The sequence below is a fragment of the Marmota monax genome, unplaced genomic scaffold (genome assembly GCF_021218885.2).
Source record: "Marmota monax isolate L192 unplaced genomic scaffold, Marmota_monax_Labrador192_F-V1.1 WCK01_AAM20220418_F8-fsc00098, whole genome shotgun sequence".
NCBI classification, from domain to species: domain Eukaryota; kingdom Metazoa; phylum Chordata; class Mammalia; order Rodentia; family Sciuridae; genus Marmota; species Marmota monax.
The window spans coordinates 1,998,397-2,017,205 of record NW_026694639.1 but is presented as its reverse complement, the minus strand read 5'-3'; the positions used below and the strand labels follow the sequence as shown (position 1 = coordinate 2,017,205).

At 40.9% G+C, this 18,809-nt stretch overlaps 1 long non-coding RNA gene across 2 annotated transcripts in view; it reads right to left on the bottom strand.

Moving 5' to 3' along the window:
* LOC131423342 (uncharacterized) overlaps positions 1–2,474 on the bottom strand; it is a 31,071-nt gene extending 28,597 nt beyond the window's left edge. For both annotated transcript variants that reach the window (XR_009224756.1, XR_009224755.1), the window contains exons 1-2: positions 2,429–2,474; positions 420–518 (exon numbers count right to left, since the gene is read on the bottom strand). This is a non-coding gene — a long non-coding RNA (uncharacterized LOC131423342). The remainder of the gene's footprint in view (positions 1–419; positions 519–2,428) is intronic.
* Between the last annotated feature and the right edge of the window lie 16,335 nt (positions 2,475–18,809).

The following is an 18,809-nucleotide window of genomic DNA, read 5'->3' as shown; positions in this document are numbered from 1 at the left end:
TTGTGAAGAAATTCTAAAGGGCAATTAAATACAAATGCCTCATTTAAAGTGGGGACAACAATGTGATAGCTATGACCAGATTCCTACAACCACAAAACAACTGTGACCTGCCCAGCAATTATTAGATAGCCATCAATTATAAGAGATACCTTGACATCAGAGATGTTTCTGTGGGGTGGGTAATGGAAGGGAGTAAGTCTTAGAATCAATAAAATTTGGGACTTAGTCCCTGAACTCGGATTCTAAGCTAAGATCCCTATTTCCCTGATTGTATCCTTGGTAACATACCATATTAGGGAGGGATCAGGGGAAAAGAAGAGGAATGGGAGAGGAAGGCAACAATTAGAGAATGGAAGTACTAGTTTCATGTTCATCTTAACTAAGTCAGATTACAAATTACTTTTTAAAAAATTACTTACAAGCTTGACCCAGAGGTTCATTCCTATAATCCCAGCTACTTGGGAGGATAAGGCAGGAGGATCTCAAATTGGAGGCTAGCTTCAGCAACTCAGCAGGACCTAGTCTCAAAATAAAATAAAAAGAACTGGGAATGTAGCTTAGTGGTAGAAAACACCTGGGTTCAATCCCCAGTACAAAAAAAAATCACTCATAAATATTGCACATTAGGGGCTGGGGATGTGGCTCAAGTGGTAGCGCGCTCGCCTGGCATGCGTGCAGCCCGGGTTCGATCCTCAGCACCACATACAAACAAAGATGTTATGTCCACCGAAAAATAAATAAATAAATATTTTTAAAAAAAAAAAATATTGCACATTAAATATTTGCTGGATAATGATTGTTTAACATAAGGCTGAGAACCAAAGAACAATCCAATGAATCCATCATTGGAGAGACTAATCTAAATCATGAGAAACCCCCCAAATGCCCAGAAAGAAATGCATATGCTCAAAAGTAAGGCTAGGTGTTTCCAAAATTAGCCCCAGAAAAGACAGGAAAAAAAGAAAGAAAGAGGCCCTTGCATTTGAGTCCTTTTGAAATCTTTCATATTGTAAATTACTCTTTCCATTACTTTATTTTGACTTACCAAATATAGTTTAAGGAAAACATTAACCTAACCTCACTTAATACTAGTTTAGATGCTTATTGATAAAACCTAATGAAACTGATTTTTAAAAGGCATATTGTTATACATTATTCGTGCCTGGGGGCATGAATATTGTAAGAGTTGGATATCTGTCATAATTGAACCTTTCAAAACTCACCTAGAGCAATATAGAAAACACTGTGGGGGAACAGGGATGAGGCAGGAAGCCAAGAAGAGAAATAAAAATCCCATTGGCCTTAACATTACATGAATGGCTACTTGTAATTCAGGGTAGACTTTCCAGTTTACATCATGTATGAATTCAAAAATCATTTTAGATAGCAATATGAAGTGTTCTGAAAAATTGACTGGAGGTGGTGTTCAGAATGTGCTCTCCCAAAATACAGCACGTTGGCATTTGAGAAAACAGCAGAAACAGGAGTCCCCTTTCCTTTCTCCCCTAAAGCAGATCATAAAATCTTCAGGGGAGGGATACCGAGAGGAAAGGAACATTATAACTCTGGAAAACACATATTAGAAAAATATTATGCGGGGGTGGGGGTGGTTATTGGACATTGACTACAGGAGCTCTTTACCTCTGACATAACACCTCTAGTCCTTTTTCGTTTTTTATTTTGAGACAGGGTCTTACCAAATCACCCAGACTAGCCTCCAACTTTCGATCCTCCTGCCTCAGGCTCCCAACCCAAGCTCTTTATTTCACTTGGTCTTGTTAAGTAGTCCCTCCCCCTTTCAAGAAATATAATAACGGTAATGAACATGAAATCATTAAACAGAACTGCACCCAGGAATTTACCTAATGGGAAATTCAACAGAAGCCCAACTCAGCCTGGAAATTACTCCTTCCACCAAATAAGCAAGTACATTGCCTCCTCCTTTTTGTGCCCCAGTGTAAAAGAGACACTTCCAATAACCAGGGGTGGAATATCTGACCGTTGATCAAACCACTGATGAAGGGCAACCTACTGGTCTCGATGCCATAGACCATGAAGAGGAGCCCTGATCCCTGCCCTCCCGGCACTTGAGCATTGGAGACAATAAGTTAACCATGAGCCCCATAGTTAATTATTTCACGACCAAAACAGCCTGAGTGAGTCAAGTATTTTGTTAGGTGGGTCAGAGCCCATGAGCAAACCAAAAAACTGTACCAGTAGCACAGGCTGTGCACAGACTGCAGCTGCCTAGTACTCAGACCACTCCCATTTTGTCTTAAAGTGAAAACAGCCAGAGAAAACCTCGGCACAGAATAATGTAGGAGCAAAGGGCACTTCCCACCCCCACTCTCTGCAGGTTCAATCATTGAGTCTGCTGAAGTAGACTGACAGACAGTAGATCAACAGGAGAAAAGGCAAACGAGTTTACCATGTGTCCAGGGGCATCGCAGAAGGTTGAGTACCCAAAAATCCAGAGAGGTTTGTAAGCTTAGATAGGGGAAGTGGGGGGTATAGACAATTTTAGAGGAAGAGTAAATGATTTTTAGGGAAGATGAATGTACTCAAAAAGAGACAACAGCTTGAGACCAAAACCTGAAACAAAGTCTGTTGGGGTGCGGTGTGTGATGTCAACTCCAAACCTCCGTCTGCAACATGCCTCAGTCTTCCTTGATTGGTGGGACATCTGGAGAAGGGAGTCACAACAATTGACTATCTTCTGGAGCATTTGGCCATGAAGGGAGACAAGGCAAAACCTCTCCTGCATCTGAGGCTCCCTCCCCAATGGCTCTTAATTTGAAGTCCAATGTGGCATATTTGAGGGTTATAGTTTTTTGAACCCCAAAAGCAGACTACAGGCACATACCTTGGAGCATGTGTAGTGGCCATTTGTCAGCTAACAGGGATTCTGATATTTGAGCTCTCAACAGAGAACATCTGCAGTAGGGAATGTTCAATTAGCAGCAGAAAAGAGAAATGGCCCCTGATAAGAGGAAGCGACCATTCCGGTGCAGAATAAGAGTGGCATGGGACATTCTGAAAGGTCAGCAGACAAAACACAGAACTGGCTGACAAAGAGGTGAATATGCACCCAGCGGAGACCCTTCCTTAGGCACACATCCCCAGCAGTGAAGAATAATAAATTAATAGCGGAACCACACTGTAAGGTGTTTGAGGTTGTTATATATAAAATGGTGGTCACCTTCAGTGCCGCGTAAATCTGGGTCTCCTTCCCTGTGTGGGTTTTGGCACCCGTAATTAATGCTTTTATTATCTCTATAAAGTTCCAAGCTAATGAACCCCTCTAGGTATTGTTACAGCTGTATTCAGAGAAAAAAAAGACAACAGACTGACAGTGAGAGTCCAGATTCTGGTGCCCCGAGGGGGTGGACCAGGTAAGCAGTATCCCTCCCCCTGCAGAATGTGCCCAATGTTACAATTACTTAATGCACTTTTCAACTAGTGCTCTAGAAGAAAAAGGAGATGGATTAAATCAAAGGTTTTCAGCGCTGCCAACTGCTAAGGAGGAATCTGTCATTTTCTAGATCAGGAAGAAAGGTTAAAAAAAAAAAAAAAAAAAGGATGTGCCCCATGGACAATTATTTTGGTCTCTCTTTGCTCCCTCAGCTTCTGCCTCACATAACACTTCTCACACACCCCGGTGGCCTTTAGAGTACATACAAATTTCTCTGACATTACCCTTCTCTCCAGTCCCCTATTCTCATGCAAATTCCCCCTATAAGTCCTCTTCTTTCTCATTCCATTCCCATTTTGAAGCATAAAAAGAACAAAACCCCCAGAAGCCCCGTGGTGGCACCAGAAGGGGTAGAGGCTAGATAACCTTTTGTACCTTTTCCATCAGTGATTCCCGATCTGATCCCAACGTGTTCCCACTAATGCTGCTGCCTGAAATGGTCTGCAGATTGAGCTTTTGTCGCCGTCCTATCAGATGCCCACAGCAATTCACATTCATAAAAAGGGAGATAAAATGTGTATAACTGTTGGCCTGGACTCCTGAATTCCGTTTTTGGCTCTACTAATGATTTCTTTTCAAGGACAGATTTTTTTTTTTTTTAAACCTCAGTACAGAGAGTGAAGCTTCCCTGACTGTCAGGAATGGTTATTAAGAAACTAAACCAGATCTCTCCCACACAAAAGAAATTATTTGGTTAGTGTGGTTAATGCAGGGCAAAGTACAGCAAGAGAATCATTCATTCATTAAGTAAATACTTATTAGTTGCCTACATTATACCCTATATGAAATATTATACAGAAACTTAGATCCAACAGAAGAGATAAAACAAACACACTTTTTCAAGTGTGCGTGTTTGAAGGGCCCTAGGAGTTGAGAGAAGAAAGAATTAAAACTCCCTAGTAGATGTTTTTTAGCTCTTTTAGAGGCCTAAATGCAGCAAATTCAATCCGAACTAATTCAATAGTCATCAAGAACATAAAATATAAAATATTTGCTAGGAAGGCTACAAACATCATAATGAACCAAAGCTACTATTTAAGGAACTTGCTATGCATCCAACACTATGCTACACATTATCTGATTTAATCCCCACAGTGACCCTGAGAAGTAGGAAAAGTACCCATTTCACATATAAAGGAAATTCAAACAGGCTGAGTCATTTGTCCAAGAGAAGTGGCAATACAAGAATTCTAAAAATTATCAGATCTTGCTGTCGAATATTTATCACTACATGCACTACCTCTTATTTTACCAGCAAGAAAATTGCATCATGGAGAAAAGACTTTTTCTTAACTCTTAGGTTCATTATCTGAGGGGCTGCAAATTGAATGACAAAAGACAGATTAGCAAAAGAGAAAAGACAGATTTTCATCCACATACATAGGAGTGCAAAGGGAAATGTGAGTCAAGGAAGCAGTAAGAATTTGAGGTTCATTCACCTTTTTTTTTTTTTTTTTGGTGGTGGTGTTGCTGGGGATTGAACTCAAGGCTTATCACAACGGCAAGCACTCTACCACTAAGCTACATCTCCAGCTCTCTTTATAATTTTTCTTTATTCTGAGATGGGCGTCTCACAGGCTAAATTTCGCAGGCTAGCCTGAAACTTGTGATCCTCCTGCCTCAACCTCCCAAGTAGCTGGGAATTCAGGCCTGTGACACCATGCCTGGCTATTTACCATCTTAATGAAGAATGAGTAGGAGCAGAAGTGCCCTTCTGTGAGAACAAATTACTTTTTAGAAGGTAGGCAGAAAAGGCACTTATGGAAACAACAAAGAACTTTTCTGAAAGATAAATGGACCCTTAGGAGAATAGATAGGAGATGTAATAGCTTTGTGACCACGTCTGCTTGGGGTATTACGCTGACTTCTCTCTTCTTTGAGAAGATAAAATAGAGTTGGTTCAGGGAAGGGATTTATGATAACAGAGTTCTTTTGGAAGGCTCTGATGGTGGGCATATAATGGATTTCAGCAACTCAAATGCCTTCAGCCTAAAGTAATTTTTATGCCCAAGTGGCATATTTTGGAGTGGCAAATCCTGATTCCCTTCTGTGATAGCTTATGAGAACAAGAACACAAAGAGCAATAGAGCAAAAGAGGACTTGTTAAAGGCCATTGAAGAATGATTAAAATACCATGAAGTTTCAGAGAAGAGATCACTCCTGATGAGGAGATCAGGAAAGGCTGAATCAAAGAAAGCAGAGGCATAAGATTCAGCATAGCAGGCACCGACTGGAAGAGCCTTCTGGTAAGCCGAAGCAGCATTTCCTTTGGACACGGTAGGAGAGAGTATAAAATCTATCCAGCGCACATTACATAATCTAATATGGCTGGGAAAATATGGAATAACTCAAAAATCCACATGTCATCTTGCAAAGGGTCTCCGCTCCCTCCGACATGTCAATACAGGTAAAAGCTAAGGAACACCTAATATTTAAGCAGAAACTCATTTTTGCCAGAATTAGGAGCTATTTTGATGCTTTGAAAAAAAAAACTATCCTTTTTAGGATATTCCTTAATAACATATAAATCCCTAATAAATTGTATAAAATTCTATGTTATGATAATTGATGGCTCTGATTTTACTGTTCTAGTTGGAGTAAAAGTCCTCAGCAGGAAGGTCCTGGCACCTGAGGTACTGGTGTCCATTGTAAGATAGACCACAAGCAGTAGCTCTCTAACACTCTTTGCAAAGATTTCCCTTTTTAAAAAGAAGAATCTGATTTTACTAAGTTGACTAACTTTACTCTCATCTAACTGATTTGCATTCCACCAAGCTCTCTTTAGTGTCTGAGAAAGGCAAGGAATCAGCTCTGGCAATGAATTGCACATAATAATCAGCCTATCTTCTGTCGATAGCAGAAAGTCTGCCCAAGGATGCATGACCATGTTCTCATATGGATCACTGTTGCAAAAGCTTGTATGCACCTGGCTTTCACCTCTATTCAAAATAGCAGTATTTTTGTCCTGTGTTCTGTGTAAAGCACATAGAACATATGAAGAAAGCTCTTTAAGCTACTATACAGAAAATGCATCACACAATTTAAAAGGTATTGTACTAATACCTTACAATCATCTCAAAAAACCTTTGCAAACACAGGCCTGGCCTCCTAATTTTTCAGAAACATTCAGTGCAGGGGTGGGAAATCTTTTTGGATGGTGGAAGGGATTCACACAACCTAAAACACCAGCATGAAAGGACCTCAGTGAATGATACAGACACCAGCACCTGCTGCATGATTGTGAGCTGTTATGTTGGACATAATGACATTTGCTGGACATATGGACATAATGAATGGAAATAACCCAGCAGGCTCACACCATGGGTCTGTTTAGTTGACCCTCCTCAAGATTGTAACTGAGTGTAGCTGGAAGAAAAAAGTAAACCTTCCCCTATATTCATCCTGCCCTCACTTGTAAGGAAGGCCCCACAGTTGCATAAACTAATTAACGAACCATTCAGATGTTTTGTCAAGAAGCAAGAATCACAGAAATTGCAGTGGTTCAAAACATGCTTTAAAAAAAATATACATACACACACACACACACACACCCACACATACATATACACATGAGACTGTTCCTGGCTAAGTAAAAGAGTAGTCGTAACTACTGTCATAAATCACAGTGACTTTTCTCAGGTTGTTTAAAGCAGGATGGAAAGTTCAGCCAGTCAAAGCTTGGGGCTGGCTCTCTGTTCCACACCTCATAAAATGAACCCAAGGTACCATTGTAAGAAAGCAACTTAGACCGGACAATGCCAGAGTCACTGGGGAAGAGAGAAAATGTGAAAAACTTTAAAAATGTAAATCCAGCTTATGTTTGGATTCCACCATTTTAAAATATGTCTTCTCAGCCTGCTAGCCACTCTGCTTGGAAGGAAACCCTTAATTTATTTCTAAGGAGTGCCAGGATTCATTAGAATCATAGTCTCCTTATCCAGCCTCATGGTTTTAAAAATGGCCTCTGGGTACTTGCCTAAAATAACTTTTTAGAGTCTGTACTCCAATAAAGAGTCCTTTGCTGAAACTTGGATCAGATGTTCATTTATTACCCTCACCTCTTAATCAATTAAAAAACATATCATAAAAGCACATTCCTTATAAGAGGAAAAACATAGGAGTTATTCTCCTTGCTGTGCTCAGAGCATAATTTGTCTAGAATGAAAGGAAACTACACATGTGTACTGAGTGAGGAAAATGTGCCTGCATCCTGGGGTAGCTGTGTGAAATATTATTACCTTATCAGAATCAGACAGAAACCAATGGGTAAGAGGAAATAACTTCCCCTTACAAGCATCGGCTCTGAGCAGGGTTGGGTGGGGATGTCTGTAGGACCAGAAAATCAGTTTACTTCTGATTTTTAAAACTGAACATTTTCTGGCTAAAAGGAAACTGTTGATCTATCCTAAAATTGAGATGGCCACAAAGATGGTAGTAGAGATGGTTTATTCCTAAATCTCCTCTTCTTGAAAAATATTTATTTAAGAGATCAAAGCCTGTGAGCCTATCATCAACTTTCCATTCTTCTTAGCACATGGCTATTTTGAACCCAGCCAGCTCCCAAATATAGGCATGGAGACATATGATGTCAGAGTCTAGCATGCACATTCTTCCCCCCACACCCACACACACATATGCTCATGAAGAATGGAAACATGTCCCAAAGTCATGAATAGTTGAGCATGCTTTGAAAGGTTACATTGCTGTATCCCCAGAGATGGAAGAGAAGGAAAACCTTGACTGCAGAGAGAAGATATTACAGCAGAGATAGCTAGCCTCTCTAATTAGAATTTTCTAGTCTCTAAAAGCAAGAGCTACTGAACAAATGAAAATAAAAAACAACAACAGGCTGAGCGCACCCTGTAATCCCAGCGACTCAGGAGGCTGAGGCAGGAGGATCGCGAGTTCAAAGCCAGCCTCAACAACTCAGAAAGACCCTGTCTCTAAATAAAATCTAAAAAGGGCTGAGGATGTGGCTCAGTGGTTAAGCACTCCTGGATTCAATCCCTGGTACAAAAAAAAAAATGCTATTGATCCCAGCTTAAAATTCTCTTAGGAGTCCATTTAGGTTCATTTAAGAGAGCAACATTTTGACATGTTAAACTTAGCATGACTTTGTCCCTCAGCTAAAGACAATCCATCAATGAACACATAATTTCAAGTGATACTTAATGTACTGCAACTAGGGATGGGCTAAATATCAGAGAACTAAGTCTTCTAATCATAGAAGAATCTATCGCTGGCTCATGACAGGCCAGCAACTGGTGGAAGAGGTAAAATAGCTCCTTGGGGCGTTGCTTTTTTTTTTCTTTTTTGCAGTACTAGAGTTTGAACCCAGGGGTACCCTCCCACTAAGCTACATCTCCAGCCCTTTTCATTTTTTATTTTTAGACAGGGTCTCGCTACATTGCTCAGCTGGCTCAAACTTGTGATCCTCCTGTCTCAGCCTCCGGAGTAGCTGGGATTACAAGTATGCACTTCCATGCCCATCTCTGGGGCATCTTTTATAATAGCACAAATCTCAGTGATGAGGGTTTCTCCCTTAAGACCTAATCACTTCTCAAATTCTCCACCTTCAAATACTATAATCTTGGGGGTTAAGATTTCCATGTAAGAATTTGAAGGGGACATGAATATTCAGACCATAATAGAAAACATAAAGAAGATATGGAAGAATTAACACACTATGCCAGGTCATATACAATAAAGAGAGGAATGGTGTGACCATCAGAAGGTGTTATGAATTACACTGGGCTGTGTTGTAGGCTAAGCTCCTCAGGAAGCAGACCCTGAGGCAGAGATCAGGGTGAAAAGTTATTAGACAGATGCTCAGAGCCAACACCTATGGAGGATAGGAAGGACTCAGGACAGGGCCGATGGAGAAGCTGGGCTATGGTACAGGCCCTCTGTGGGGAGTTCTGAAGCCGGGATGTTCTTCAAAATTGTCCCACACTGGACCTTTAGACCACTCCACACATTCCCACCGGTCACTGGGTGTGGCATGTCCAGAAAGAATCGTGGCCAAGGGCAAAGGGTACATTAAGAGGAAGCAATTCTCAGGTTTCCTGAGGATAGCTCCTACCTAGCCTGAAAGGCTCCCAGCACCCAAGGGAGTAAGCTCCACCCTGAAGGGAGAATCTGGACAATGTAGCCCAGCATCTGTGGGAGGAGGGCTCGAGAGCAGAACAATTTCCACCACTAAGGGAAAGGATCCTATTCACAAAGGAAGGCCCTCAGTAACACCAGTTTCCTCAGCCACCTCTATCCACCTAGATGATCTAGGGATAATCACCTGACTCAAGGTTAAACATTTCATTTTTCTCCTGGGATTGATATTTGGCATAGATATAGAAAGTAGCCATCATTGATCTGTGGTAGTGCCTCTAGAGAAAGTCTTGATGATTTTGCAGGTGAGATCCCTGAAAGGGATCCTGCTGGTGGGAAACCAAAGTTCCAGCCCTCCCCTCAGTTCTGTGTAGTACCCCATGACCTTCCTAGGAAATGCATGTTTTGGCTTGTGTTTTAGTAAGTTTTCTGTCACTGTGACAAAACACCTGAGAAAATCAACTTCTAAGGAGGGATGATTTATCTTGGCTCAGATTCAGAGGTTTCAGTCCATAGTCACTAGGCCCCCATCGTATTGGGTCTGCAGTGAGGCAGAGCTTCGTGGCAGGAACACGAGGTGAAGCAAAGCTGCTCACTTCACGGGGGGCCAGGCAGTAGAGAGAGAGGAAGGGGCTCAGGTCCCAAAATCCCAGGGCACGCCCCCAATGACTTAACTTTCTTCCACTAGACCCCACTCATAGAGGTCCACCACCTCCCAATAGCTCACAGGCTATTAACCAAGTTTATAGCATAAGAAACTTCAGGGGACATTTAAAATCCAAACCATAACAACCTGCATTCCAGAATTGGGTTTGTTGAGAAAGAAAGAAAGGAAAAAGAGAGAGAAAGAGAGAGAAATAAATAAATTATCCTACTTAATAAATAAGGATGACAAGGAGGACAGAAAGAATCTATTATGTGATTTGTGTGTGTGTGATGCCTAGGTCTCCGAGACTCTTAGTTTCACGAAGACAGGGAACAAGTCTGCTTTATGTGCTGTGGGATTCCCACTAAGCATTGGGATTGGCATAGGGCAAGCATCTCATAAATATTTATTTAGTGAATGAATGAATAAAAATGGAGAACTTCACTGGGGATATAGCTCAGCTGGTAGAGCATGCACAAGGCCGTGGGTTCAATCCCCAGCACCACCAAAAACAAAAAATCATCTAAAAATGGAGAACTTCATGGTAGGCTAGAGTCACCCAAAGGCTTCATGATGGAGGTGGAATTTGACCTCAGCATTACAAGAAATGACTTAGCTGAGCAGAGAAAGAGAACCTGCAAGGAAGAAAAGTGGCATGAAGAAACTGGAGAAGAAGGGCAACCAGCCAGGAGTGGAGGGTGCGGATTATGGGATTAGACGAGATGGGGCAGACGGTTGAAACTCCTGAAGAACAAGATAGACTTCATGTGGCAGGAAGACATGGCCAGATCATTGTGCGAAGGATAAATGGCTTCTTTTTTTTTTTTTTTTTGAATTATTGAAAATGTAATCACACATTTTTTTTTTTTTTTTTTAATTTTTTATTGTGGGTTGTTCAAAACATTACAAATTTCTTGACATATCATATTCCACACTTTGATTCTAGTGGGTTATGAACTCCCACCTTCACCCCATACACAGATTGCAGATTCACATCAGTTACACATCCATTGATTTACAAATTGCCATACTAGTGTCTGTTGTGCTCCGCTGCCTTTCCCATCATCCACCCTCCCCCCTCCCCACCTCTCCCCTCCCCTCCCCTCCTCTCTCTCTACCCCCTCCACTGTATAACCCTGAGGGTCTCCTTCCATTACCGTGCAATTTACCTTCTCTCTCCCTTTCCCTCCCACCTCTTATCCCTGTTAAATGTTAATCTTCTTCTCCTGTTCTTCGTCCCTACTCTGTTCTTAGTTACTTTCCTTATATCAAAGAAGACATTTGGCATTTGTTTTTTAGGGATTGGCTAGCTTCACTTAGCATAATCTGCTCTAATGCCATCCAGATAAATGGCTTCTTCATCCGCTTCCTTCCCCTCTGCCGAAAAACCCAGACCAAAAGACAAACTCATGCCAAAACCTGTTACAAATTTCCACCCACCGTTATTGTCCATGGAGCTGGGTGGAGAAAAATCTAATCAGAGCCAGACTGAAAACATGTTATACCTCCCTCCAAGTCTACTTCCTGTCTCAGAGACCAAGGGTATGTGGCTACCAAAACACTAAATAATGAGAGAGAAGGAGCCGGAATAAGATCCCTGCATGTAGCCCATCTCTCTGCCTGAAAACTCAGGGCAAGAAAGGGGGTTTGGTAGCAATGATGCACTGCATCCTCTGAGCATAAGCCCCACAATAGAACTCTCTAGGCTGAGCCAGCATAAAGATGTGCCCCTGTAGTCCCAGCTAATGGAGAGGCTAAGGTAAAAGGATCACTTGAACCCAGGAATGTGAGACCAGCATGGGAAACACAGGGAGACCTCATCTCTTTAAAAAAAAAAAATTCTAGAGACCCAAAGTAAGCCCACTGAAATATAAGCGTAAGAAGAAAGTATGCCACTCTCCCAAACTGCCTGTTTAGCAGACCTCATAGTCATAGAAGGAATTCTGAAAACAGAGTAAAAGTGGTCCTGTTGTAAGGAAAGTATATCTGTAAAGGAAATTAACCCTGCAATGAACACTGCTTCAATGAGGTGTTATCCATTCCTCTGGCTGTCACCCATGTATAGATGAGGTACACATATTAATAAACTTCTCTTTGTTTTTCTCTTACAGAGGTCCATCTGAACTAAGTATACAATAGGGATTCAAGACATGCTACCCCCAAATATGGCATGTTGGCATTTGAAAAAAAATGGAAGCAGGAAGGTCTCTCACCTGCACCTACTGTTCTCCCCTGGCACAGGCCATCAACAAACTGTCTGACCAGCCTCAGAGTGTAGCTCAATAGTAGAGTGTTCACCTAGCATGAGCAAGGCCCTGGGTTCCATTTATAGTACCGTTAAAAAAAAAAAAATACACAGCATTTCCTCTTTCTTTGGAACTTCATTTCTAAATGGATTGTGTCATATGAAACTTATATTAAATAAATTTGTATGCTTTTCTCATACTAAATAAATTTGGATGGTTTTCTCTTGTTACTCTGTCTTTTATTGTATAGATCTCAGCCTTGAACCTTGCAATGGGTAAGGAAAGGATATTTGTTCCTTCCTTACAAAGGATAAAGAGAAAAACATTTTTCCTCCCCTAAAAAGTAGAGTCAGAGAAAAGAAGAATCCAGGAGGCAGCATGACAGCATGGCAATCTGTCATGGAAGTTTGTCATCTTGCCTGGGGTATACAGTTTACCTAGAAGCTTACAGGTGCTGGTTCAAATAATCAAAGGACAATTGAGGGCTGGCTTGGAAAGCATCAGGCCTGTCACAAGAAGCCCACTTGAGTCTATGTTAGAGTATGGATAGGGAGCTGAGTCCATAATTCTGTCCTTAGCTGCAAGGAGAAGCACTTAATGAGCAGAGCCAAGAGCAATTAATACTTTGGTCTGAACGCAATCATCAAGTATGAATAGCTCTTTTGTTTAAAGTTCAGAAAATAGAGGGGGAAAAAAACTTGAGGTCTGCAAAATCACACTAGATAAAAGAAAAGGGGGGTGGAATACTCAAAAGCTCACCCAAAAGCCTCAACTGAGAAGGCTCCTATGCAGAAATGCAGAATGCAGGAAAAAATTAGGGAACCTTTTGTTATCCTTAATACAATGAAAGCAAGAAGACACAAGTGATCAATTTGTAAAAGTAATAAGCACCACAAAGGAAAAACAGTTGAAATGAAGGCGAAAGTATTCATTAGATTAGTTAATTCACTTTACATATGCTTTATAATATACTTTATTATTTATGTACATATAAAGTGTATTCGTTATAAATAAATAATTTAAAAGGGAAGCAAAAGAAGAGAAGGAGTTTATAACACGAATATGGGGTGATTTACAGACCACAGGAGTGGAAAAGATCAGGCTCTCAGAAAGGACCAGAGCTAGAATGCTCTGGTATGCACATAGGGAAAGGAGGTCATGCTTTCTCTGACTTCTCTTTGTCCCACTTCCTCACCAACAATGGATATGATTAATATCTTTTATTTCTGTCTTGATGATGGGAGACACAGTAGCATCTCATTTTAATACACATTTCTTTGATTATTAAGGAAGTTGAGTATGTTTTCATGTTTATCAATATTTCCATTCAGCCTGAACGGGGCTGCTCTGAGAAATAAAATGAAAGAATAGAGAAAAAAATTGAAAACAAATGGAGGCTGCTGTGTTACTCTATTTTTGCAAAAAAAAAAAAAAAAATGAACAGCTGTTTATATTGAATACATATTTCAAATAAATTCTGAAGTTCATCAGGTTTCTATTAAAGAAGAGCAATGTGTACAGAGAGAAAGACTATTTTAGATGATGAAATTGCAACCAAACAAATAAGCACTTGATGGCTAGATATGATAAAGAACTGTCATTTATCCCTAAACCAAACCAAAGTGGGAAAAAGGAAAAATTGCTAAGCCTAAAAGAAATTTCATGTCCTAGGTCATCCTTTCTAGACACCTTTTGTCTGGTTTTTGTGGGACTTTATTTCCTGCAGGGAAGCCTTCAGGGACAAACCACAGCCAAACCACAGCAGACCTGTTCCACTGGGCCTCCCAAACCTGGTTGAAAAAGTATAATTCCAACTAGTTTGGAATTATATTTTATATAGGCACAAGGATCTGTCTTGATAAAGTATTATTATTATTATTATTATTATTTTGTTTCCAAATATGCTCAGAGATGGTTAATTATAATCAGAAAAAAAATATTCTTAGCCAGACTCAATGGTGCAAGACTATAATCCCAGCTACTCCAGAGGCTGAGGCAGGAGGATCGAAAGTTGGAGACCAATCTGGGCAATTTAGCAAGATTCTGCCTCAAAATAAAATAAAAAGGACTAGGGATGTAGTTCAGTGGTAGAGTGGCTCTGGATTCAATCCTCAGTACCTCAAAGAAAGAAACAATAAAATATTCTTTACTACTTAAAAGAGGATTGAGCATTCTGCTTACAGCTGAAGGGTGTATAGCATACAAAGAACACCCAATCTAACTTGTGTAAGCCCTTGTTATGGTTTGGATGTGAGGTGTTTCCCAAAAGCTCACATATGAGATAATGTAAGAAGGTTCAGAGGAGAAATGATTGGGTTGTGAGAGTCTTAACCCAGTCAGCGAATGAATCCAAGGATAGGGATTAACTGAGTGGTAACTAAAGTGGTGGGGTGTGGCTAGAGGAGGTGGGAATTGGGGATGTGGCTTGGGGTTATATGTTTGTACCTGGTAAGGGAAGACCTCTCTCTCTGCTTTCTGATCACCATGTGAGCTGCTTCCCTCTGCCACACTCTTCTGCCATGATGTTCTGCCTCACCTCAAGCCCTGAGGAATGGAGCTGGTTGTCTATGGATTGAGGCCTCTGAAACTGTGAGCCTCCAAATAAACTTTTCCTCCTCTATAATCTTTCTGGTCGGGTCCTTTAGTCACAACAGCAAAAAAAAAAAAAAAAAACCTGATTAAAACAGCCCTAAAACCTGCCTTTCTAAAAATCCAACTTCAGTTTCTAATCCCCCACCCAGAAATACAAACAAAGTAAATGTTACAAGAGACTATTTCTACCTACTTCCTCAAGACCATTTATTTGGTCTTCATAAGACACTCTAAACTAGCAATGTAAACCTGATCTATGTTGAAAATGAGTTTAAAAAAAACCTATTTTCTTGATCAGAGATAAAAAAACAAAATTGTCTTATTCTAGCTCCAGATTTATTTTTTATTATATATATATATATATATATATATATATTTTTTTTTTTTTTTTCCCCCTGCCATCCACAGTAAAAGAAAGAAAGACAAGTGGAATCCCTGTGCTTCCTCCTCTGTATCTGAGGAGTGATGTCGTTATCACCCTAAGGAACCATTTCTGATTTAGAAGGCCGTAGAAATCTAAGCTCATGAGGCCAAGTATCCAAAAGCAAAACTGAGCATCAAACACATTCAGAACTACAATGTGCATTTTCCAGCTTGCTCTCAGAGTGGGCATACTTCTGTCATCTGTGTAAGATTTAAAGGGAAAATGTCCATTAAAGAGAAGATAAGCATAAGCAAACCATTTGCACATATAAAAATCTGTTTTAAAAACTTGAAACAGTTGGAAATTCAACTGACCAGAAAGATCTGAATTTATGCTCACTTCAAAGCAACCTGGGTAACACTGGCATTGTCTTCTAAGGAATGCCCAGGCCCCTCTGTAACTCCTGTCAGAACTTTTCAAAATTCCAAAAGACCAGTCTTTCAAAGTGTTCCTGGGTGAAGGGAAAAATAACACTCACTCTCCCAGGCAAGGTTGTTTGCCTGTTCCACCGTGTGCTCCTCACTCACCCTTACTATGTTTTGTGTGTGACTATTTGTGTTTGTTCCTATTTTTTTTTTTTTTTTGGAGGTGGGGATGCTTGGGATTGAACCCAGGGGGCACTTAACCACTGAACCACATCTCTAGCCCTTTTTATTTTTTATTTTGAGTCAGGGTCTCTCTAAGTTATTTAGAACCTGGCTAAATGACTGAGGCTGGCTTTGAACTCATGATTCTCCTACCTCAGCCTCCTGACTGGCCATCCAGCCCAGTTCATTTGCTCCTGTTGAGGCTCAGAAAACAAAATACTAAAGTATGAGCTTTGATGTGCTGAGCTGGAAAAACAGGCTCAAAACTGAGGTCTTTCTGACCCTCCTCCTCCAATCTCTCCTCCATCTTTGATTCTCTTTCTCCCCTGCAATGCTGTCAGAGGTTTTCACTGAAGTTTTATTATCTGACTAAGGAAAGTTCCCTTCCAAAGACCAGAAGAAATGAAATTGTTAACAAATCTTCTTAATCAGGAAGAATTAATCACCTAGAGCCTGCAGGAAATTTGTTCCAGACCATTGTCTTTTCTTTGGGCCAGTTCGTCAACCCTAAAAATCATTTACAACCCCTAAAACTGCCTAAAGCCCCCTATTTCCCTCTCCCCTCTTAAGAGGATATTTAGGCCTCAACCATTTGGCCCTTCCTGAGGTTTATATTTACATGGGTCCATGCCCATGTGTGCGTTAAAAAACATGTATGACTTTTTCCGCCATTAATCTATTGTCAGTTTATTTCAGCAGATCTGAACCTTCAGGAAAGGAAGGGAAATTTCCTTCACCTCTGTATGCCTCAAAGGAAGGGACAGTGTACTCGACATTTCCTCCTCCCTCCTTTCCCAGCACCTACCACAGCAACTGGAACACACACTTCATTCAAAAACTGCTTTAGTAGACAAATGAGTGTATAAATGAATATGTCAGGGAGCAAAAACTGTACCCACATAATGCTCTGTATTTGGGACTTGCAAGTTAAATTGACAAAAGATTAGCAAGAGGAAACAAATAATTTAACTACATATATATGTATATATGTGTTCACAAAGATATGTGAATCAAGGGGACAGAATTTGAAACTACACTATCTTAGTAAGTGATAAGGCAAGGCTAAGAGGCACTTCTGGGAGAACAGGTGACTTCTAGGAAAAAAATCATTGATCCCTTAAAAGAATAGATAGAAGACAGGATAATTATCTTAATCCATTTAGGCTGCTATAACAAAAATATGACAAATAGTAGAAATTCCTTTCTCATAATTCTGGAAGCTAGGAAGTTCAAGATCTAGACATTGGCAAATTCATGTCTGGTGAGGGCCCATTTCTGGGTTCATACATGGTCATCCTTTCATATGATGGCAGTGGTGAGGGATCTTTCTAGGACCTCTTTTATAAGGATGCTAATCCCATTTATGAGGGCCCTGCCCTCTTGACCTAATCACCTGCCAAAAGTCCCATCTCCAAATACCCTCACATTGGGGATTGGGTTTGAGTGACACAAACGTTCAGACTACAGCAATAGTTTTATGACAGTGTCTGTGTGTCCGGGTGATTTCTCATCCAGATGCTGACTCATGCAGATTCTCTCTTCAGAAATAAGAGTCTAACTACCCTGGTCATGAAACTTCCAGGGAGGGAATTTTTGACAGTGAGCTTCTTTGAGGAGGCCCTGCTTTCAGGAAAATAATGGAAGCCCAGAAAAAGCCTCTTCCTGCAGCTGTGGATTCCCAGATATCTTCAGTTCCAAATAACCCTGAGGCCACTGTAACATATTCTGCACACCTTCAAGAGAATAGATGAGTGAGTGAATGAATGAATGAATGAATGAAATCACCAGCGAAGCTTCAGCCCACCCCATCATTAGAAGGCAGGACAAGCAGTGTAGATGTGACAGCGTTCATGGTCTCTCTCCCCACCATGCAGAATTGTTATGTCCTTCTGCAGGAATCCAGAGCCTCCATCCCCAAGAGCAAAGAGATGGGAAAAAGAGTCTGAGCCCAGAGCCTGAAGCAGTGGGGAGAAAAAGGGAGAGAAGGACTGCAGAGGCGACATCTCCCAGAAGCTAGCAAAGACCACCAGAAAGGTTGAAGGCCTGAAGCCCAGAAAGGCTTGAAATATGCCTGTCTACCTGTGTGGGCTACAGATGCTTGTTTTGGGTCTAATGACTTGAGAGGGGAATCAGTATGTGATTTGGGCACTGGCAAAGCAGCAGCACTCAAGAGAGAGGGAGAGTCTCCAAGGAGGTTCACTGGAAAAATTAAGTTATTCTTATTGTGTAGGAGAGGGCAACTGTCTTTTCCTCACACATCCTAGGGTCACCACTGACACCTCTGCAAGAACAGACAGATTACAAGAGAAAAGCAGTTTGTACAAGAAAAAACAGTTTGTTAACTGTTTAATATGAGTTTTACATGACATGGGAACTATAGGAAGTGAAGACCCAAAGAAACAGCCAGAGTGTTTTGTTTGCAGTGCTGGTGATAGACCCCAGAACTTCTCACCCTGCCCAGCCTTATGTTGTTTTTATATATGTGGATGTCATTGCCTGTGCAGGGTCAGGACCCCCAAATGTCTTTTTTTTGTACCAGGAATTGAACTCAGAGGCACTTGACCATTGAGCCCCATTTTGCATTTTACTTAGAGACAGGGTCTCATTGAGTTGCTTAGCAAGCCTCAATTTTGCTGAGGCTGGCTTTGAACTTGCAGTCCTCCTGCCTCAGCCTCCTGAGCCTCTGGGATTACAGGTGTGCAGCGATGACCCCCCAAATGTCTTAATTCACTCTACA